The 25,038-nt window shown below is 35.8% G+C and overlaps 2 protein-coding genes across 3 annotated transcripts in view; one reads left to right on the top strand and one right to left on the bottom strand.

The window, feature by feature from the left end:
• AVEN (apoptosis and caspase activation inhibitor) overlaps positions 1-25,038 on the bottom strand; it is a 94,571-nt gene that overhangs the window by 31,089 nt on the left and 38,444 nt on the right. The window lies entirely within an intron of this gene.
• The window catches only part of CHRM5 (cholinergic receptor muscarinic 5), a 47,832-nt gene continuing 44,168 nt past the window's right edge, over positions 21,375-25,038 (top strand). Inside the window, exon 1 of the mRNA XM_069858269.1 lies at positions 21,375-21,660. The gene's annotated coding sequence lies outside the window, so the exon portion shown is untranslated. The remainder of the gene's footprint in view (positions 21,661-25,038) is intronic.

The raw sequence follows: 25,038 nt of genomic DNA, 5'->3' as shown, positions 1-25,038 counted from the left end.
ATTGCCTTACTTGACTGATTTATGGTTCATACCTGACTATTTAATAACCCGCTTTCAGATTCTTTTACTGTCAAGGCTTTTTAACACACATATTCCTCTAATTGTAAATGAAAAAACATAGTATCTATTGGGGAAAAAGACAGAGGATGGAAGGAAACAGAAAGGCAATGTTGGAAAAAGTCACACTTCACATTATACACAACTGTCTATTTGAGAGAGCACAAAATGGTACAATGAATTTAAAACTATACAACTAAGTCCCAAAGGAAACAGGTCAGTGGAATTCTGCGCCTACAGTGGTCCTATTAAAACCAAAACAATTGCTTGCAATTCATAACTTAATAGGAATGAAGGTGGCAGAATCTGTCCTTTATTCTATAATGCTATTTAAAGGATTATTTGTACTACTGCATCTAGTAAATTAGTTTGCAAAATGCATTATATAAACAAATTAGTGACATAGATTTTTCTTAAGCTTGTAAAGGGGACAGAGGAAATGGCAGTGATTATTTCTGCTATTATCATCATTAACATTGAAATTAAGGGCTGCTGAAGGGAGCATTTCATTTTAAATCATTTTATATAACTCTTTAAAAGGAGCCTCTGATACACAGAAAACTAAATCTCCATCTGGGAATGTATCTGATACTCAGTTAGACACATACAAAATTTCAAGTACAGGTAATGCAAACTTAGACTCACCAGGAAACATTTAAAAAATAAAGTAGCATGGAAGAGGCTGGTTCCATGTGTATCTTCAGGATACAGTCATAAGCATGATCAGTCATGCATACGTGTTCAAAAATCTCAAGGTAAAGCTAGCATTAAAAATTAATACCAGACCTTCAATGTGAATTCCCTCTTTCTCCAATTTCATTAAGATCAAAATTTCAGTCAACTGTTACCCTAAACACAGATGACAACACTGAAAGTAAACTGAAGAGCTGGAGGAAAGAAATAAGCCTTTATGCACACTTCAGCCTCTCTCCTGCCTTTAGGTTAACTGCTCCTCACTCTGCTGAGTTGGCATTTCTTAAAGCAATATTCTGCCTTTCACTGTTGCAAACCATTGGAGATAGCATTTTGAGAACTCCAAGAACTACAAATTAAGGAACTCTAAATAAAAGCTTAATTCATATCAAGCTACTATTCAAGCTACTTGGTCTCTTCCAACCCAAACCACTCCATGATTCTATGAAAATAATTAACTGCCTCACAAAGAAGTATTTTAAACTTTAAACTTTTCATTTATCTGCATTAGCTTTTTTCAAGGCCAATATCTTCAGTGTTAACATTAAACCAGACACCTAAAATATGTGGGGAAAAAAATTAGAAGGAACAAGAATCAGACTTCACCTGCACTGAATACCCAAACTCACTTACTGTTACTTATTCTCTTTTTCTGAAAATATTATGAAAATCTACAAGTGTTAAAGAGATAGTAATGCAATTAATTTTATTGTTGCCTCATAAGTAATGGGAGGAGTATTTTTTAATCAGTTTAAAGTTTTAACATGATGCAGTAGGAAATCACAATATAATTAATATTTTTCAGTTTTGCAGAAGCAAAACTTTTCTCCCCAAAGCATCCTACATTACTTTACCCTCAACAGAATCTAGAAGCGAGTTTAAGCATTATTTCATTTTATTTTAGAGAACTTACTAACTTCCCTGGCACACTTTGAGGAGAAAAAAATAACCTTTTTTGTTACATGGGAATGAAACTTCCTAATCCTAATCCACTCATGAGTTCTGCAAAGCTTTGGGTTCTTGAATGTAAAAAAATTTCCACTAAAGATAAGTAGAAAACCCAAGAAAATACATCTGTCCACAGTGCAAGTACAGCTTCATACTTGTGATAAACTGTCCTTCACTCTGGAAGCCCCAAGCAAGTATTCTTCTTTGTGGTCTCAGGCTAATACATGTAACCATAAGAAAAGTAGAACAGTAACAGTATAAGGCTTAGGCTAAGAACAGTTCAAATTGTTTCAGCTGACACAAAAAACATTTTTAATAAAAGAGAGAGTGAAAGAAGAATAAAAATTAAGCATAACAGAGAAAATGTACTTAATAGAAATTCTATTATATTCTGTTTCTTGTGCACAATTAGTGACCTTTTGTGCACATTTTTTCAAGCACTTTACAAATGCAAATTTTTTACAGTGTAGTATATAGTAAGTGGCAGGTTTAGCAAGAAACACACCTTTTAAGAAGGTATTTTGAGAGCCCAAAAAGCTGTTTTTCCTGCATTCGCTTTTCTACTGCCATTAATTCAGTATATCTAAATATGTAGTGGATGAAAGACAATAGAATTTGGAAAAGAACAGTAAGTTATCGAGTTATTTTAAAGTCTCAAGACGAGACTAATTTTTGAAAGCAGTGTCAAACATATATGGATCAAAACCTACAAAAGAAGATGACTTAAAAATAAGGGGAAAAAATCAGAGGTCTAATAACTGGTATGTGAAGTATAGTTCAAATTTTAAATATTTTTTACATATGTGCATGTACCTAATTTGACCACATAAGGCAGACAAAACATTTACAGAACTCTATGTACTTTTATAAGAGATGTACTGACACTCAAGGACTTGTCAAAAATAGGAATATTAAGATCTAGTTTTTTTCCTTTATACCAAACTATGCTTTGACTTGCTTTTTAAAATAACTTTAAGAAATTTGTATTCTAAGTGTTAATTATGCAATTTGATCTGAATATATTTTTCATTAGCAAACATCTAATTCAGAAAACACCGCTACAGCATTGCTTTTCCACATCCAGTACCCCAAGCTACACTCACCACAAAAATGACTGTAAAATGGCACATTTGTGACATGTATCAGTTGACATTCATGATATTTTAAAATGGTTACCAATATTAAGATGTACAGAAAAAATATTTTAAGAAAGTACAATTCAGTGCATTGAAGACTGATTTTGAACATCTGGACTTCGCAAGTCATGCTTGTGATGATCTATTCAAGGATGATCCATAAAATCAGTTCCTTCCATGGTTACCCATGGAAAACATGAGGATAAAAATTGAAACAGACAGTTAAATAAATATAATAACATATAGATTAACCTGCATTCTTGAACTCCTTACTCCACCTTAGTTGAAAGGTAGAAAGCTACTAGGTAAAATGGTGACAAATAGGACAGAAATACCTGAAATACTACATGTCATTCTGTAGTGATCCTGACTTTAACAATATTCTGTGGGTAGGTTACAGGAGAAACAGCAAAGGCTACCATCACTGGGAAAAGTAATGGTGACAGTTTACAGTAAATCATTCGGTTCTTTCATTGCAACCAGTAAAGAACGGCTACAGGCGAAATGAAAGAAGAGTGGTGCATAGGCTGCATGAGGACATTTACAAGATATGTAGTTAAATCTTTACAAAGGACAGAACTCCCAAAAGCAGAAAATTTCAATGTTCTCCACATAGCTTTTGAAGGCTCTAGTGCATAGGAAATTAGTGCAACATGGGGGTATGTTTTCTGGGTATGACCAGTCACATCAAGAAAAATCACTAGCTAGGAAACTAATGCTATGTCTAGCCATCTGTATGGATTCAACTGAACATCAAAACATCTTTTCAAACAAGGACAGAACTAAAAAACATGAATAAACTGTTCATATTTTGGAAAATAGCACCAATTTCCTTCATTTATTTAATCACATACAGAACAAGGGCATATACACACAAAAAAAAGAAGTGGGGGCAAAGTTGGGCTCAACATAACAACATGGAGGGAAGAAATTATTTGTCTGTTCTGGTTGGTGTGTAGGTCTGAACACAAGTTAACACGTACATTTTAAAGTATGGACACATCAAATTGATGAAACTTAACAGCTCTAACTTTGTCAACAAAAACTCTGCAAAAATTGTAGCAACTTCATCAAATGACAAGCGAGGGTATTTTTTGTCCCTGCACCAGGAGGAATTCACAAATAGAAAAGCTACTATCCTGAAATTATAACATGGTGTGAGACAAAAATCAGAAAGAACAGCATTTGCTTTTGACTGTCCAAGTGTAGAAAAAAAATTGCTAATTTGAAGACTTTCTTCTAGTCTTACTCTTCCACCATCTCAATGTATTTTATTATTTTTATGAACCACAAGTAATAATATGCAAAAGCCCTCATCTCTAAGGTTTTCTCTGATTTTTTTTTTTTTATTTAAAAAAGCTTATACAGTGGAACATTCTATCTTCTATAGGAAGTCAATAAATTATGCATAATTACTTTTAAATCTTCCAGGAGAATAAGCCATTTAAGCTTTAATAACTAGGTGCATAGAAATAAAACCACAAAATTTCATCATGTATCTCCTCATTAAAGCTCAAAGTGTGAAGACAGCAGAACAAGCTAATATCTTGCATGTATGCACAGCAAAGTACTGGTAACCAAGCAACCAGCATGAAACATGTCAGAGAGAAAAAACATATTTACAGAACTAACAGTCTCTCATTTATACACAGCTATAGATACCATTTGCAAGAGGAGAGGATCAGAAAGCAGCAGAAAGCAGTCATTGCGCTTTTTTTTTTTAATTTTGTTATACTACAGATATTCTTTGATGTTAATCGGATTAATCTCGCATCATAATAAATGCTTTAATTCAACATTTTATCCTAGAAAAATAAAATGCCTAAATTCTGCATGAATAGAGGTACAAATACAGACTGTATCCTGAACTTATTTCCTACTAGTTTGGGTTTATATTTAAAGTAGGATTCTGTTTTAGTATTGAATGCGAATTATTTGTTTTTCCTATAGCATCAACAGAACACTCAGGTAAATACCTATATAATATTAAACAAACATAAATATATAGTATATTTATCAAATATGTTTATCAAAACGTTTATCAAATCCCTCAAACCAGAAACTATATTTGATTAATTATTTATTTGTCCCTTTTAAACATACAAATGACAAATGGAAAGGTTTCCTCATATAGTCATACTGAAGCGCTTCAAAGAACACAGAATCACAGAATCACAGAATAACCAGGTTGGAAGAGACCCACCGGATCACCGAGTCCAACCGTTCCCATCAAACACTAAACCATATCCCTCAGCACCTCGTCCACCCGTGCCTTAAACACCTCCAGGGAAGGTGACTCAACCACCTCCCTGGGCAGCCTGTTCCAGTGCCCAATGACCCTTTCTGTAAAGAATTTTTTCCTAACGTCTAGCCTAAACCTCCCCTGGCGGAGCTTGAGGCCATTCCCTCTTGTCCTGTCCCCTGTCACTTGGGAGAAGAGGCCAGCACCCTCCTCTCTACAACGTCCTTTCAGGTAGTTGTAGAGAGCAATGAGGTCACCCCTCAGCCTCCTCTTCTCCAGGCTAAACAACCCCAGCTCTCTCAGCCGCTCCTCATAAGGCCTGTTCTCCAGCCCTTTCACCAGCTTTGTTGCTCTTCTCTGGACTCTCTCCAGAGCCTCAACATCCTTCTTGTGGTGAGGGGCCCAGAACTGAACACAGGATTCGAGGAGCGGTCTCACCAGTGCCGAGTACAGAGGGAGGATAACCTCCCTGGACCTGCTGGTCACGCCGTTTCTGATACAAGCCAAGATGCCATTGGCCTTCTTGGCCACCTGGGCACACTGCTGGCTCATATTCAGTCGGCTGTCAACCAACACCCCCAGGTCCCTCTCCTCCAGGCAGCTTTCTAGACAGACTTCTCCCAGTCTGTAGCACTGCATAGGGTTGTTGTGCCCCAAATGCAGGACCCGGCATTTGGCCTTGTTAAACCTCATGCCATTGGACTCTGCCCACCGGTCCAGCCTGTTCAGATCCCTTTGCAGAGCCTCCCTGCCCTCCAGCAGATCGACACTTCCACCCAGCTTAGTGTCGTCCGCAAACTTGCTCAGGGTGCACTCGATGCCTTCATCCAGATCATTGATGAAGACATTGAACAGGGCTGGACCCAGCACTGAGCCCTGGGGAACCCCACTTGTCACTGGCCTCCAGCTGGATTTCACACCATTTACCACCACTCTCTGGGCCCGGCCATCCAACCAGTTTTCCACCCAGGAGAGTGTGCGCCTGTCCAGCCCAGAGGCTGACAGTTTCTCAAGCAGAACGCTGTGAGAAACTGTGTCAAAGGCTTTGCTGAAGTCCAGGAAGACCACATCCACAGCCTTTCCCTCATCCAGTAGCCGGGTCACTTTGTCATAGAAGGCGATCAGGTTAGTCTGGCAAGACCTGCCTTTTGTGAACCCATGTTGACTGGGCCTGATCACCCGGTTCTCTTGCATGTGCTTCATGATAGCACTCAAGATCACCTGTTCCATGACTTTCCCTGGCACTGAGGTCAGACTGACAGGCCTGTAGTTTCCTACACAACAACACAAGCATAGTAGCAGCAATGTCTATCAATGTTTCTTCAAAGTAAAGGATTGTCAAGACCCAGGGAAAAACCTTGTATTGATTAACTTGAATTATTAATTTGGAATGCAGAGGAAAGAATGAGGTGTTGAATACATTTTTATTATTACGTTCCCTTTTTATTATTTTGTATTGTTATCTAGTGTTTACCTAAACACAACAATTGATGTGTATATGTTGATTGTTGATCAAGCACTGAAAGCAGTAGCAAGCCTCATCCTCACTACACTACACACATACTTGCCAAAAACACTAGAACACACACGGGACAGCTGTACCTTGATTTGGATTTTGTTTGATGCTACAGAGGAGGAAGAAAAGTCTTTCCAGGGTAGATTTCTGCTTCATCAGAGACAAACACCATGCAGAAGAACCACTCCTACACAGTATACACTTCTTCTATTTCTGATACAAATATCGGTGCTAAATACTCTAAAGCTTTTCAATTAAATGGAAATAAATAACAAGAGGGATGGCTCCTAATTTCTAACAAAGATTTCTAATAAAGCTTATTTATTGCATTGTAATCAAAATTTAAAAAATACAGAATTACCATCAACTAGAAGCCTGGTATGTAATTTAATTTCATTTGATTACCATGATAGTTGTACTCTTTATTATAATCAAGAGTACAATTTAAATCACACTCACTATATTACAGGTTATTAACTCAAAAAAGATTTAATAAGATGACAACATAACCAATCTGATTCTGAAATAAATCTTTAAAAGACAGACTATGAAAGGAAACAGCAAAGAAGTACAAGTCATAATTTCTAGGACTGCCAGTGGCATCAGTTGCTTTTTCTTCCAGCTGTCAGTGATATGGTAATACCTCATATACTATAAGCACAGAACAATATAGCAATAATCAAGGAAAAGATGGAAACAACATCATTAATTGTAAGAAATATAAAAGGGTACTGCTAAACAAGTCTTTCATCAGAACCAAATTTTAATATTACATCAGTTTACGATGTACAGATTGAAATGGAATGCAGAAGAAAAATGGTGACACATTTTCCTCTATTTCCATTTCTACAGCTTATGGTATGTACGAATTAACATAGCCCTACAAATGTAAATATTTCATGCAACATTAGCTTTAACAGCTACTAATATTTAGAAAGAAAATAAGTGGGTTTTGTGCTCCTGTTCAGACTATTGTGAAATCAATTGACCAGACTTCACATGATCATCAAGACCTTTTCCCTCCCAAAGCAGGCTCACCTATTCCTACGTCATTCCTGGAAGATGTTTTTCCTAACTGTGGCAGAACTTAAGTGACACATAATTTTCAGAGTTTTATAAAGGGTTTTTGGTCTCAAATCAGAAAGATTTTTTTTTTCTACGTTGAACCTAAAACCTACCCCACTGCAATGCACTTGCTATATTACTTTTGATCTATACCATGAAGATGTGTCCAAGGCTGCAGCTGACTGGCTGCAATGGGGCCCTTGCCAGGCAGCAAACTGCACAGGAGCCAAAAGTGTTCACTCAGGGCTTGCTGAATCACATTAAGAATACTGCTGTCCGTTTTATGCCCCCACTAGAGACACCAGGGGCCAGCAAGATGTCTGGGGACTGGAGCACCTGCCCTGTGAGGAGAGGCTGAGGGAACCAGCCTTGTTCACCCTGCAAAAAAGATGGGTTTGAGGGGGACCTAATAGGAGTCTGTCAGTACCTACAGGGAGGTTATCAAGATGATGGAGCCAGACTGTCCAATGTGCATAGGGAGAGGACAAAGAAACAAAAGGGATAAATTAAAATGAGAACTTCAGACTGAATATAAGGAAAAACTTTCCCATCATGAGTAAGGCAGTGGAGCAGGCTGTGCCATTGCCAGCTTTTGAGATTCCTACTGGAAGCCCTGAGCAACTGTGTCTGACCATAGCTGACCTTGCTTTATTCAAGACCTTGGACTAGAGACCTTCTGGGGAATCAACCTGAATTATCCTGTAATCCCTATATTATCCATACAGCTTCTATCATCAAACATGCAAAGGCTAAATACCCAATTTCATCTCGTTTTCCTTTACAACCTAAGAATGGTTGTACGTATTCAGAATGATGGTCTATCACGCAGCATCATATCTCCATAAGTGGTCACAAGAAGTTGCTTAGGGCAAAGTAAAACAGAAAAAGGATACACTCTCCTCCCTAATAAAATAAAATGAAACAAAATGGCATTTTGAACCTGACAACTTTTCCAGAATTCTGATAGACCCCTCTTCCAAGCACTGTCAAATACGTTAGTTATTCAGTCAGAGGGGACTGAGTTAGTGCAGATTTATGCAAAAAAAAGACATTCAAAGCTTCTATTGTCCTGCATTCACAATTTTCTTCTCTACTCAGCAGCTTTTCTTATTTTCTTTGCTCGTATTTGTTCAAAAACCTACAGCACAACTAGTAGCAGAGATAATTAGAAAAGAATGACATCTTTAATTACTCTTATCCTAGAGCCCTTGCATGCCTCCACTATGCTTTTTTGCCATATCAGACTCTTCTTCTGTTCCTTGATGACACATCAAGATCACCCCCTTTCTTTTACCCCTATGAAAAGTATCAAAAATATATGCACACGGTTTAGAAGCTGCTGAGTAATCTCTTTTTGTAAGGCCCAATTCAGAGTTTCTGTACTTTGTTTTGCTTGGTTATAAAAAGTGTCCATTTTCTTTTTCTATTTTTCTCCAGTCTTCACATTCTCATGATTTTCCTGGGTTTTCCACCAAAATGACAGTTAGGGCTCAGAAGTGCAAAAATGGAAGATCAACATAATTATGGCAAAACCCCTATCACTCGATTTTTCATCATGATAGATAAAATTAAAATAAGTGTCTAGCTGAACAATAAGTTAATACATCTCATTTTTAAAGGCACAACCCCAAAGAATAATTTACAAATTGATACATGCCTTCTATAATAGCCCCCATTTCTATGTTGAGTGCCAAAGTTTCTAAGTAAGAGACACATTTAACCATAAATGTTGAGAAAATTCAGTGCCAAACTCACAAAAAAAAATAATATAAATACTTATTACATCTAGTTAGAGTTTGTTAGAACAGCATGTTCCAATATGGACTTCAGTAAACCAAAATTATACAACTTGCAGTATCATGTGAAGCATTTTTAGTGCACTGAAGTTGCCAAGAAACCCTGAGAAGCAGATGGGCATTACTGCAACCAGTTACATTAGAAAAGAATTGGGTCTTTCATACTTGCAGAAGAAATGTTTAATATCAACTACCTATTATTTAATTTCCTAGTTTTATTAACAAAACACATAAATGAACTTTTAAGAAATCTGATTTATTTAGAAGATTTCACTAGGCATCACTATTTCTAGCCTACTTAAGAACATGATCATAAAAATAAAATTTAAAGATCACTATCCACTCAATAGTCATTCACAGAATTCCCAGCAAAGCGCCTGAAGCTCCAACTCTATCTAAAGCTTTCCTTATTTACTGCCATAAAATAAGGCAGTTATTTACTAAAGACGCAGTGACAAGATTATAGCTCTTATACAAGTATAAATTCAAGTATAAATTATAAAATTTATTAGAAAAAGCTATTTCAGACCAAAAATTATATTAAAGTCACTACCAGTAACATAAAATCAAAGGTTATTTGAAACAAGCCTTCCATGTTTGATTACTCCAATGTCATTTTTCTGAATACCTTTCTCACCTAAGAAAGTGCTTGCCTACTCCACGACGATCCAATAAATTACTTCCAAATGGTCATGATGTTTTTTTTCCATTCTTTAATAGGAATTTAATTTAGCATTTTTTAATGAATATTCTATGGATTATTTCAAAATAATACACTAAATGTTGAAGTTCCCCTAGCAGCACAGTCTGCATAGAAGATTACAGTGAATGGGAACACACACAGGAAATCAAATGTCTAAATCAACATGCACAACATAAATTTTCAATTACTCTCATTCCAATTACACAACTATGTTCTCTATGTGATACCAACAGAACATCCATCATCCCTTTTACTTTCAGAAGCAGCTCATCTGATCAAAAGAAACCATGCTTTATAACAGAAGATATGTTTTCTACTTAGCCATCCTCATCTGGACTAGCTTCAAAGCCCGAAATATTCAACAAGGTATTTCTACAGAGAGCAGCATCTCTTAGGCTGTTGGAGGTAAATGTCATCTTTAATTAGGTAAACAAACAGCATTTCTTTCCTCTTAGAAAGAAAATGCTATCAGCTACAATATATTTTAGATATTTTTAAATATATTTAAGGCACTTCTTGCAGGTTTTGTTACTGAGGTAACAGGAAAGTGGATGATGGAGAGGGAGGTCACTGAAGCATGAATAGATCCAATAGATCCAATGTATAATATTAAAAAAAAAAGCCACTTAAATGTCTTTTAACTGTCTCAAATAATACACAAAATAGTCTCAAAATATTATTAGTATCTCACTGATTGAAAAAGTGCATGAAATTGCTCTTGCTGCTCTGATCTGTTCCAAAAGACACCAAAAGAGCATACAGCTGTTTCACAGGTCTCATTTGCTTCTAAGAAAGTGGTTATTCTACAAGGCTGATGTGCACAGGTAGCAGTCAGCGTCTACATTCTAAGATTTATTTTCTTATTTTTATGTGTCTCTCTTAAACTCTCATCATACAGTAATACCCTTCCCATCCTTCCACCCTCAGACTTAAAAAAACCCAAGCTTCTTGCCTAGCTAGCCCCCAAAAAATAATTCAAATTGTAAAAAGCGGGTAACTGGGAAGAGGCACCATCCTGAAAATGCTGGTCATAGAACCTCCTAGAGAGACAGAGGACAGAACAACAAAACTGTCACCTGCATACAGAGTCGATTCCATCTGAGGGTAGAGTTTCATGGAACCCTTCTCCATTCAAATACCCAATAGGAAGCAAAGCCTGAAAATTCCAAAGATACTCAAAGGCTCAGGAAGTACAGAATCACAGCTTAACTTCCTGTTTCTTTCTTATCACACAATTGGTCGTGTCTTTGTCACAGACATTTCACCTGGATAGACATTAATTTGCAAGTGTTGAATTTTAATATTTAGCTTTATTTTAAAGTGGCAATCAACAAGACAAGCTTTCCCAAAAAGCAGCTTTTTGAAGCATACTAGAATCACTGTAGAAGGCGTATGCATTGGGCAAAACAATGGGAATGGGCAATCCAGTTCAGTGATAACACTGGCATACAGCTGTGTCAGCTCATGTAAGATCCATATCCCTGTCCTACACATACCGCAACTGCAAGATGTGGCCTGAGGCTTCCTCTGTGTTTCTGCACAGCCCTATTGCCTCTCACCTAGCTCTTGACGCTCATCGCCCTTTAGTCTGCAAATCTTTCATCTTCTATCCAAGAATGCTTCACTGATAGAAGGGTACCAAGAGTCATTCACTGCCAGTATGCAGGATGCTTGCAGTGTAGCAGGAGATGACGCAAGGCATAACAGAAGCAGGAGTCTTATGCTCTCCTCTGAGACCTGACACTTGTGTAATTGAAAGAAAATACAAAGATTTGTTAAAAATAAGTTTGAGATAAGGCATAAAGCATGATAGTCATAATCCAGCTGACAAATGCATTCATACATTGAGTCACTCAAGAAAATCACACAATGAAAAAACAGAGTTTAATATTTTCATAATTCCCTAGTTGAACAGAAATACAAAATAATTACAATAAAGCACCATTTAAATAATTAGATAAGCATTAAGAGTTAGTGTGTCTTTCCTACTGTACAGTCCCATTCCAGATGTATAATGGAGAAATGGCCACTAATCAAAAACTAAAGGTATAAGGAATGCCATTTAACATGTAGTTTCAGTGACAAACCCAGAGTTGCATGCCTAAATATAAGTTTGAAGATGCAACTTTGATTATCCCAGCACTACTCACCAAGAGATTACTTGTCCCTAGGATATCTTTATTGACAAACTTTTAAAAACGCAATTTAAAAAATTGTAACTGAGCATAATTAAAACACCTAGTATGCAAAGAGATAAGCAATGCATTAGATACAGGTTATTTTGTCCTTCTTTTGCTTACTTAAATGCTGAAATGTAGATAGCTACCTGATGGACTATGTTGCAAGCAATATTTGCTATCTTCTGGTTTTCCCTCCATTCCTTAGTAGTTCCCTCAAATATAGCATCTTGAAAATCGAGCTAGCAAGCATATGCTGGGATGCATCAAAAGAAATGTGACCAGCAGGTCAAGGGAGGTGATTCTGCCCCTCTACTCTGCTCTCATGAGACCTCACCTGGTGTACTGTGTTCAGTTCTGGAGTCCTCAGCACAATAAGGACATGGATCTGTTAGAGCAAGTCCATAGGAGGACCTCAAAGATGATCAGAGGGCTGGAGCACCTCCCATAAGAGGACAGGCTGAGAGAGTTGGGGTTGCTTAGCCTAGAGAAGAGAAGGCTCCAGGAACACCTTATAGCAGCCTTCCAGTACTTAAAGGAGGCCTACAGGAGAGCTAGGGATGGGCTCTTTATCAGGGAGTGCACCACCTAATTCCCAGTATACTGAAAATCAAAATACTATGTATCTTTGAATAAAAAATTCAAGAGCTTTTGGAACAACTTGACCCAACAACCCAGACTTTATTAGTATTATTAGTTCTACAATGCTGTTGAAAAATGCAACTGACATCAAGCCTCATCTTTTAGCCAATCTGCATTGTCAGAAGAGAGAGATTTTTGGTACACTGAACTTCTAGCAAATTCTTTTAACTAATGTAAGTTTAATACCTCCACAGTGTTGCATTACATATTTCAAAATAAATGCAGACTATTATTTACTCATAGTCTGCTACATTAGACTATTCCTTTCAATATTCTCTCTCACCTGCAGTGAACTATGAAGAAAAGTACCAAGCTAATATTATGCCAGGATTCTCTTTGAACATTTACTCAAAAGAAAGAAGTCGCAGAGATGAGATACTACCAGTTCTTTTAGCTATGAAATCTGCAAAGGACACAAACATTTCCATGAATCAGAGAGAGGCCAAAATCTTCTAAAATGAAAATCAAAACAGAACACAGAACTTGGAAAGCAACCAAGGCAAATAATCCACTCATGCTAAGGTTTAAAATTAATTGTCCAGGTAAAAGAACTCTCTGAAATTTAAAGCTCCAGGAATTCAGGGGATCAGAAGGGGAAGGGGATAAAAGTAGAAACTAACAGCAGATGACAAGACAATAAATGTAGGTTTCTGTAAAACCAAGAAAAAGAGATGCAATTTGCAACTACCATCATGATGCAGCTTTTCAAAAGTATATCCTTTTTTCAGGAGTTAAGTGTTTTTTCTTGCACTATTTACAGGGTTTTGGCTGTAAAATCTAACGGTCAGTTGCAAACAAAACATTTCAAATTCAATATTATGAATGACGTAAAAAAATAATGGCTAAAATCAATCAGCTTCTGGGAGGGCAGGGAAAAATACATTAAAAAGCAAAGCGATAAAAGGACGGTAAATTGTTTGGACATAGGAAATCCAGGCTATCTAGAATCAAGCAGAAAATCTGTGCAAAAGACATTAACGAGCTTTTAAAAACTTATTTGTATTTTTCAGATAAGAAGTACCCACAATCTTTCTAGGACGTACTTAAACAAATACTTTATAAATAGAACGATTAAATTAGATTTACTATATTCAAACTTAAAGCTAGATTTTTCCTTTAAAAATAAAACAAAAAAAAATTGCCTCTGAAATTAGTAGCTACACTTACTATGAACTATTAGAATCAAATCAAGTGACTCTTTGTTTTAAAGTTACACGTTATACATGTTTTTCAAATGGCACTCAACCAAAGTGATAGAAATATCTAAATACCTACAATTAGATGTTATTACAGTGAAGAAGTTGCATAGATGAACTAAAGAACAACATATGTGCTTCATATTCAAGTAATTTATGTCAGTGAAGACTTTAATTCAAAATAAAAAATAAAGAAGTGACTAAAAAGCAGAAGAAACTTTGTCTGCTTCTAATTTATGAGCAACAATACTGCACAGCAGTTTCTAAAATTTTGTAACATACTGTCATAATGTTGTGTCCTAGAGCAAAAAGGCATCATTTTGTTTTAGGGAGAAGTGTCTTCCAGTTTGGCAAGTTTGGAAAAAAAGAAAAAAAAAAAAAGGCAAACAAGCCCCGTGAATCCTCAAGAGCATACAAGTCAAAATTACTCAAGGTAGCAAATCTGTTTGGGTGGAGGAAAAGTCCTTGAATAATCCCTTTATCAAGCTCCTACTGGAATCACTTGCTACAGACCATGAAGCAGATCATGTAACTTCTTAAATGGGTTTTCCAGGTTAAACAATCTCCAGATTTCAGAAAGCTGCATTAAAGCATGCATAATTCCTTGCTAAGATTCTACAACAGGAACTGTATCTACAATAAATATCTGACTTTTTTCAAGATGAGTGTTTGCTCACAGACTCCCCCTCTACTACTTGCATTTCAAAAATCATCTAACATCTAACATAGCTAGTTTTTATTTAGCGTAAAATTAATTAATTCAGCATAATCTAGAAAAGTATAGATTATGTCAAATGCTTATTTCTTAATGATATATGAAATTCTCTTATTAAAAAGGTTATATTTTTCTTACTTCCCAGAAAAAGCAACATGCTCACACTAACCTTTTAACTAACAGGAACAGATGGATCTTACTGGATACAGGCGTGACGGAGCATTGTGGTAGAGCAAAGGAACATGTTGATTCTCATACCTCTGGCAGATGGGAACCAGTCAAAATTAGTTTTAGTCTAAAAATATTTCGCTACTTTTCAATAAAAAAGAAAAAAAACACTTGAAACAATATGCTGTTTTATACATACCATGAGAGATCAGAAAACAGCAGCTTTCAAAAAGTTGGTACCGTACACTAACATCAATTACATTGGCTTACTGTATGTCATTTTTAATCCTGTGGATGAATTATAAATTCCTGAAAACAGTAGCTTATAATGGAAGTGCTGACACAACCTTAACTACAGCAGCAAATGCACTGCTATTATGAAGTTGCTATGGCAACCAGAATGATCAAGTTGGGAGAGAAAGAGGAAGAGTGCATACAGGCAAAACTTGAAAATCCTTGGCACCACTTCCCACAAACTCTTCTAAAATTTGTGGTCACAGTTATCACTCCTTACCTTTACAACACCAAATTTAACTGCAAAACCTCTCTTTAAACACTAGTGAGAGGGGAAACGTTCCACATTAGTATAAAATCCAAGACAAATTAAATCCAAGGTCATAATCCACCTGGTGCATCAACACAAAACATTCAATTGAAAGACATCTGGACAGCATCTCCTGAGCATGTATTCATCAGATATCACAAACTAACAAACCACTCTTCAATCTTCGATACATTTTCATAATTTCTTACCAATCTGAAGAGTTCACTAACAGCACCCTGCCATAATTTGACTAAATCAAATAAACAGCACATTCACAAAAATTGATCCATTAATTAAAATATGATTAAAAACATAATTGAAGCTCAAATATTTCTGGAGCAGTCATTACTTACCCTTCCTAATACTGTGATAGACAAAATTAGAAAACTTTGTGTGTTTCTAATACTAAAACAATGGGGATGGAGGAAAACAAGGCAGTTACATTTTAATAAACAAAAATGGACAAGCTATAAAGATTAACTAGCATGGTGGCACGTTTTATCTGTCTCAAAAAAAGAATTTTATAGTTTAATTGCAAGTATTATTCTAATAAAATTTCATTGAATAAAATTTACAACATGTTAGTAGCAGCCAACAGTCCCAGAAATAATGCTAAAGCCTCATTATTTACATTTTATTTAAAACATTCTGTCCAAATACACCTACTAGCAACACTTACACTAGAAAAGTAGAAAATAAATTGTCTTTCTTCTCAAAGGACTTCAGATTAAAGCCACTTTGTCTAAGATCTAAACCTGACTGTCCTAACTAAAATCTAGGAAACACAAAAGCCCTCAGATGACATGATAAGAGTTGTGTCAAGTACTTATGCTCATTTCCCAGGTAACAAAACCCCCTTTTCTTCAAAACTATATCAATTCATTTCTCTTTTCAGATTGTTGTTCTAAATTGGTCTTCAGAATATAGAAAATACCCATTTATGAGGAATAGTCTCATTTTAAGAAATGCCAAAGTATCTGTTTTCACTAAGAGACAGTCGATATCGCTGTTGAATTCAAAACTAAGATTCAGGCCTTCATGGTTTTAAGTTTAAATCAAAAATTAGTCAGTGTTGATTATCTGATTGACTGCAAATTTTAAAAAATAAAGAAAAGACAAAAACAACTTTGAAGACTGTTTGCATTTATATAGACATTTATTGATTTAAGAAACATTCTATGAATTGTATGTTGATGACTGAAAATTAAAATTTTGAAGATGAATTTAATTTAGCTGGAAGATAATCACATATTCCACAGACAAAATAGAATTATTTAATCTGCAATAACAAATAACTATTGATGTGAGGTCACAATAAAAGCCTTCCCTCTTCCCCCTCCCCAAAAGTAAACAAAAGAGTAAGGCTGAAGAGAAGTAGGAAAATACCTTTGCTCACAAACACAAGTACTACTTGCAGGCAACAAAAGAAGTTAGAATAACGATGATGTTTTCGTCAGAACATTAGCTCTTCAAGAATTTAAAAATTATGATAAACACATTGCTTTTCTTTGAAAAGCAACTACTACAGTTACCAACTCACTTGAAACATATAATCATACAGATCTATAAAAGTTAAATGACAACTTTCAGGAAAAAAATGTAAAAATGGGATTTTAATGTGCATAGGTGTTTGTTAGATAAATGATAATTACTTGATAAAATTCTAAAAAAGAAAAATGCTTAGAAGCGTTCCCTAACACTATGTCTTGTATTTTTTTTCAAATTTATTTGCAATACTAACGTTATTGGTACTACAAACATTTACAGTTTGTAAAAACATTTCACTAAGATGTGGCTTTAGTGATCACTCAGTTTTATTAGAAAAAAGTTTTTCCCGCAATATATTTGACAAATTACTTTCATGCAGTAGGGTTATGGCCTTTTATAATTGAAGAATCCATAATTACTGATGACAATGAATGAAATAACACAGACAGTAGTATAGGGTTTGTTACTATTCACAAAGCAATCGGCTTTAATACTGTAAATATCAAATCTCACTGGCAATGCAATGAAATTTCAATGAGCTTTCCTATTGAGTGCTTATGCACGTAAAATGTAAAACATTTCTAAAGAAAGCTGACTTCTGTGCTCACTTCATATGCAACTTTTAAAAAGCAATCTTCTTAAAACAAGTAAGTTCATTATTCACCCTAGATCCGATTGGGTTTCAATATATTGTTACCCAAAGCTGCACAGTAAATACTTCGAGGGTTTTGAGGGTTTGACCTATAATATGTATATGCATAACAACATAAAAAAAAAAAAAAAGGAACTGAAACAGAAGCCTGTCCAAGAAGTACAGGACTTTTTCCTCACTACATACTAACTTTTCTGTTACCAGGAAGTAATGCAACAAATAACAGGTCTGTGAACCAAATGAAACGAAGCCGAGCGATGTAGCCTCCTCACTCCTGAGTGATTCCTCACTCCTGGTTTAGAGGTATGAGAATTTCATTGTAACTAACATTATTTATGGACATTAAATCCCTCATGGAGTGTATAGATGTGTACGCTTGAAGCTTTGCTACTTCAGACATATCAGTAAAATTCTGCATCTGAGATCTTATTTATTCCCTTTAGTTCTGAAGCTTATATATATATAGGTTATTCCTGTTGTAGGCTGATCAAACAGAAAAGATTTTCAGAGCCCCACGCTCGAAATACAATTCCTCTTCTTTGTGTTATATTCAAGGTTGAAAAATTTAACCAGCTTAACCATCAGAGTTTCAATTATTAGCACCAATCATCTCCTTATCTTAGACTCAGGTTGCACACCAACATGTTGGGATAAATTCTGTATCCTAAACTTTAACATGCTGCTTTATCCAAGTTTACTCTCACCTCCAGGCTTGAGACAGCAGAATACTTTTGATACTAACGTACAAATAGCTCAGCTTACCTAGTTCTGAAGAGGGGAAAAAATGTTGAGTTTAATACACATATACACTTGTGTGCACTCATGCATGTGTGTGTAGATAAAAATAAGGCTCAATTGTTTTCCAATTTTTTTGTGCTTGTGCTGAGGTGGCCAAGAAGCCCAACAGCATCCTGGCTTATATCAAAAATGCTGTCGCCAGCAAGCCAGGAAGAGGGAAGTCATTGTTCCCCTGTACTTGGTGTTGGTGAGGCTGCACATTGAATACTGTGTTCAGTTTCTGTCCCCTCATTACACGAAGGACATTGAGTTGCTGAAGCATGTCCAGAAGAGGGCAACAAGGCTGGTGAAGGGTCTGGAGCACAAGTCTTACAAGGAGCAGCTGAGGGAACTGGGATTGTTTAGCCTAGAGAAGAGCAGGCCCAGGGGAGACGTTATTGCTCTCTACAACTAGGAGGTTTTAGCAAAGTGGGTGTTGGTCTCTTCTCCCAGGTAATTAGCGACAGGATGAGAGGAAATGGCCTCAAATTGCACCAGGGGAGGTTTAGATTGGATATTAGGAAAAAATTCTTTACTGAAAGAGTGGTGAAGCATTGGAACAAGCTGCCCAGAGTAGCAGTGGAGTCTCCAAACCTGGAGTTGTTCAAAAAGCACGTAGGTGTGGTATATACTTCAGTAGGAATGGTGGTGTTGGGCAGATAGTTAGATTTGATGATCTCCAAGGCCTTTTCCAACCTTTATATTTCTATGATTCTTTTTGGGATAATCATGGAGTATATTATTTGAGTGCCCTGTTTTATGACGTACAAGCAGAAATGAGACTGAGATCTGAGAATACAAGCTGTAGAAAGTTATCTTATTGCTACACACACATAGAAAGATTGTGCCTTGTCTGATACCAATTACTTGGAAGGGTTTCATAAGAATCGGCATCTTTAAGAAATACCCAAATAAATTAAGGATCAGGTTAGGCTACTAATTCCAGATATGCATTGTATGTTTGAGGAGATTATGAGACAGAAAGTGTTAATCTTATTCCAGAAAGTATGCTTCATTCCGGTACTTTCAGCATGGACTTTACATCATGTACCCTTTGTATCCTTGGCAACTCAATTCCTTATCTAAAGAGACAAGATTGACAATTTAGATTTAAAGTTACAGCCATCGTATGCTACTAGGCTTGGATTTGTTCTGGAGCTAGATACGATGCAAGCTAGAGGGCAAATATATTGCAAAGGCTGTTTGATGTGATATATAGGTATAACTATGCTCATCATTATTGACTGGAAAAGCCAAAAAAGCTTTATTCAGATGCTCTCCGTCATTTCATAGCAAGGATGATGAAATTAACTTTGCTGTTTCAGTGAAACAAAACTAGGGACAATTATGAGAGAGGTCCTTCATAATTAGAGTTGTATAAAACTGTAGAAGTAGCTGCATATCCAACTATCTTTTTGGTGTGGCTCATGTTTCACCCCTGTTCTAAAGTAATAGTCTATTTTCTTTCTCTCACAGTTTTATCTCTTCTTCACCTTCAACGTACAGAAGGCAAATAAAGAAATAAGTTCATGGTAAACATTTTCTTGTCAGTAAATTGAAAAGAGAAGTTACAGTAAATAAGGTTCTAAAGGGAAAAATATGAAATTATACTCTAAGAAAAAGTTCCAAATGTTGCATTATTTTCCCCCACAACTAGCATACTTTGCCCCAACAACATTGGTACAGTGCATGAAGATTTTATCCATTATACACTAGGACAGAGTTATGAAGGGCTTATGCTACATTTAAGTGAGTTTTCAATATATACTGTTTCCTACATATTAACCTCAAGATGGCAATTAATTAACATTAAATTGGAGAATTTAAATTTCTGTATTAATTAGAAATGGATCTGTGGGTCAGAAAGCCTTTGTTTGATACAAAGAGTCTAATGAGTGAACTTAGTTCTCATACATTTCCTTTGAAAATGTTTTTTTTTTTTTAAAACATCACGGTTTCTTTTTGCAGGGGAAAACAGAAAAGAAAAAAAAAAGACTAAACCCCCAAGAATGTGTAGGCTTACTCTGTACTTTAAGTTATAAATGAAAAACCACAAAACTACAACCAGGTTCCCCATATGAAAGGCTACATAAAGCAAAACACAAACCATGATTTTTAAACCAAATCTTTTGGAACATCTTTTTGATAAAAACCTAGCTATGAATAGATCTTAACCTGAATAGAGCTGTTAACCCTATACATGACATCTACCATGTCAAAACAACTCTGGTCCATTTTACCTGATTATATCCCAAAACAGCAGGTTTTTTCCTGGATCCATTTCTGGATGACAAGCTGTTCAAACAGAGACCACCTATCAAACCCAGTATTATCATCTGCTGCTTTTTTCTTCTAGTAGACACTGCTGTCCATCAGAAGAAATAATTAATGGGTCTATTATGTATGAAAGCATCATCCTGTCAGTTCAGTGACTGGTCTGAATAGCTCATATCTGCTACTCATTGATGCCATGCATGCTTACTGTCCTGAAAGATGACAAATCACTACACCCTTTAGGATTTTTTTTCCCCTCTGTTCTAAAGCAGCATTTCACATCTGTGTCTGACAGAAGCATAAGGAGCTGAGAGAGGCAGACCATCATCCTTCACAGAATAATGTTGCCTGGGTTAAAAGTTAAGACCTGATGTTTACTGATTCTGCATATTTTCCGCAAAAATCTAAAACATGAAGGCTACCTAAATGTGTAGAAAAATATTTTCAATGTTGGAATAGCTACAAAGAACAGATGGAATTTACTGGATACAAAACCTTTGTATAAATGGGTGCTGAATACTTTGAATACTTGAGTTAACTGGGGTCAGTGCACTTGCTTTTTTTCTGCTTTTTTTGGGGGGGGGAGGGCAGAGGAGATGCAAAGTTCACAGGTTTTCTGTTACCTGATTAGGGCAGAATAAACAAAAATGCTGAATGTGGAAGAAATCAGATATTGGAGATACTTGGAAACGAACTGGAAACAACCAATACCACAAGACAAAGCACCAGTGAACAAGACGCCGTGGAAAAAGAAATCACAAGACGAGAGTGCACAATGCATTTCAAATAGAAAAAAAGCTTCCTGTCTGCTGAGTGAGTCTCAGTATATTCTGACAGAGCACAGATAAAGCTTCAATCAAGTACCTCCTAGGTAAGTTTTTATTTCATATACTGCTTTAATTGTTTATCACATCAATATATACTTTAACATATGGATAATAACTCAAAGATTTTAGATTTCTTTTTACTGATACTGAATTTTAAAACCATCTATGAGAAATATTTGATGTTCTTAGATTTCCTGTACTGCTCAAATAACCGTTCTCTTTTGATATTAAGGTGACTCAAAGGAAAATGATTAAATGCTTTCTCCTTTACTTATACTAGAATGAAATATTTCCTAAGATTTAAATCCTTCAAAATATTTTAATACATATTTCTACGCATGGCTGTTTAAGAAAAAAAACATTAATGTACAGCCATGCTTCTGTTAATATTACCAAAAAATATTTACTGTACTTCATTATCTATTTATTCTGGCAAAGCAAACAACATTTTGCAACACAGTAGTAAATAAAAATATTTTATTATAAGATAATGAATCTTTCTTTATATAAAAGGATATGAAATAAGGCTAGAAGTGCTGATTAGTTATTTATGAAAGGTAAACTACAGCACAGTAAGGAAACAGTACCATGTTAATACAACCCAAGATACTGTGTACAGTTTCAATAAAAGACTGGACATCAGTGCCTCAGTAAAAGTATAAAAGAAGGTGCAGGTCACCTCAGTTACTTCATTTGGAGCATCCAAATAACATGCAAAACATTTCAGAATGAGATTCTAAGATATAATCGGACTTGAAAAATAAACACAGTATCTGTTAATCAAAAAAACCTACACTTACAAGTCACTGAGAAAGAAAGCTGTGCTCACACACACGAAAAACCCACACCCATTGAAAGTGAAAAAGCATCAGTAGTCCTATATTGTTTAACACACCATTTTATAGTACCACATTGGTCAATTTTGTATGCAATATTATCCTTGAAAACCTACACCTTTGCTCCTACTGTCTTTTACTTGTTTCATATAATTTTACCTATTTATTAAGATGTAGTATTTCTTCTTCCAGCATCGCTTTAAATCTATCCCCTGCTTCTCCATGTATCACTTCCTCCATCTCTATTTAATATGACTTTTGATTTAACCTATCCATCAATCCTTTTCCTGTTTATTTTTAATTTTATATTTTGCTACCTTACTAACAAACTCTCTCTTGCCTGATGCTGGCTAAGGATATGCTAATTTGCCATTCACAGACATCTCTTTTGAACCGTTCCCTTATGTACAAAGGGTTTATGAATTCTACCAAGTGCTGAAAAACTGAACAACCCTGCCAAATACCATGAGGCTAAAACCCAGAAGCTGATATTATGCTGAGCCTTGTCTCATATCAAGAGGCAACAATATACTCCTAAAATAATGGAATTCCTACCAGGAAAGATAAGTGAAAACTTCTGCAGGAAAAGTCATCTCATGCATATTACAGTTGAATACTTTATATATTTGAAATTCCTCCTACAAGATCCCACTCTTGACCGCCATGATAGGGGGAAAAAAATCCATTTCATATTCTCTAAACATTTACGTCTTCTCCTTAATACAGGCAAAAAGGTTTCTAATATTCTAACCCTTATCCACTTGCTATATTTGATGAGAACTTGATGGGAATTTTTGCTAGTGTACCTGTCACTCAGCCATTTTGTTGCCGACCAGTTCCAGCACTCTCTACATTTCCCCAATTTCTGTCCTTTTCTTTTATAAGTATCTCTAACTGCTCTCTTCACAACTGCTCTATCAAGCGTCTCTCAATCATTTTTTTCCTATGCCTCACTTCACACACTGCATTGATCCAGTAAGAATTCCTCCTGCCTCCTCACTGCTCCTATAAAACACCCATCAACTTTGTCTCTCATCTAACATACCAGGAAAAAAAATCATCAATTAAGAAGTAGATTCAGTAGGATATAAAACAAAACAATACAGCTACAAGTTTCAATCACACCACTTCAAGATTTCCATAACTTGAACCACCAAAGCCTCCTACAATTCAATAACGCTTGTAACAAATAGTAGACCTAATCCAGCTTTTGTTAGCCGATTTCAGAAGACAGCATTGTATCTGTTGAATTTGGTTGAGCTGGAAGTAAAAGAGAGTAAAATAAGAATTGTAATTCAGTTTTGATTACTCAGTTATTGCTCTCACACTTGAAAAGTTTTCTTACCTTGGACGCCGTGAGTTGTCTCCTCTTTTGTAAAAAGGTATTGTTTACTCTGGCTTAAAACATAAATAAAAAACCTACCCAAAACCCCCAAAATAACAGCCAGTCTATATGCCTATTCAAGAAAAATCAGGTTAATATTCATTGAAGCTCTCAAAAAGCTTACTCAAAACTTAGCGTTTCAAAAAGTTATAAACTAAGAGTTGCAGTTAAGACTTTTTAAGCTTTCTGTTGAAAATATAAGACAGCTAAGAACAAGTAGAAAGCTTGCTTACAGGAAGGAGAATTGGATACAATCAATTATTTAAAAGATTGGATACAATTGTAGAATATTTTTAAAAGAAAAAGTAGATCTTTTCATTCTTTTCCAGATGAGTTCATTAATAATTTTTAATTTACGTAATCAATACAATGTTATTCCTCTCACTGATCTTCAAAAAAAAATCAGATGTATTAAAATAAGTGAACACTTCATTATCAAGTTCCAAAATCTAGACTTCTGTGCAACCAGAAATAAATCTATCACAGAATGTTTTCCAAAATGTGTAATTATGTCAAATCACCTCACCTGAAAGCAGTGAGTCAATATTTGTTTTCCGCCTTCATTATCAGTTGTTCAAGGATCACTAAGCATCTGACAAGGATATCTTCCCATTTCCTCTCTGCATTAAATTACTTGTCTACATGAAATGAGTAAACCACATCACAAAATAACTGCAGTCAATTGCCAGAAGAGAGTACATCTGCTCAGTAAACCAGAGTACATACAAATGGGACCCCTTCCCAACTAATTCAGCAGGCAGCAAACAAAAAAAATGGCATAGCATGGTTTGGCGAGCCTTTTAGAAAAGATGCAAAGGAGACAGACCTGAAGTCAAAATTGCCCTTCTGGGCAGTTATCATCTAAAAGAAATCAACAAGTAGCAGCACAGACTTGTAGGTATACATATTCCCAAACTCTTGGCCTGTCTTCTGCATTCACTTCCATGCCTACAGAAGACTATTACAGTACAGATAACACATGAGATAACAAAAAGATGGAAGTGTAAGGGTAAGAGATATAACTCATCTAACCTAACAGAAAGTAAGGACTGAAATCCAGAACTTCTGCTCCTACAGTTTAGTCACTGGCCCAATATGTCCATTTCACTTTGTATTAGAGAACAAAAAATTCACCAGAGGCATTTGCATCTCTTTCAAGCCCCCTCATTAAATAACCTCCTGTCTCTGAAAGTTATTACAAT

The sequence above is a fragment of the Phaenicophaeus curvirostris genome, chromosome 5, assembly GCF_032191515.1.
Source record: "Phaenicophaeus curvirostris isolate KB17595 chromosome 5, BPBGC_Pcur_1.0, whole genome shotgun sequence".
In the NCBI taxonomy this organism is placed as follows: domain Eukaryota; kingdom Metazoa; phylum Chordata; class Aves; order Cuculiformes; family Cuculidae; genus Phaenicophaeus; species Phaenicophaeus curvirostris.
Note: the sequence above shows the minus strand (reverse complement) of the source record. Positions and strands in the feature narration are given on the sequence as shown.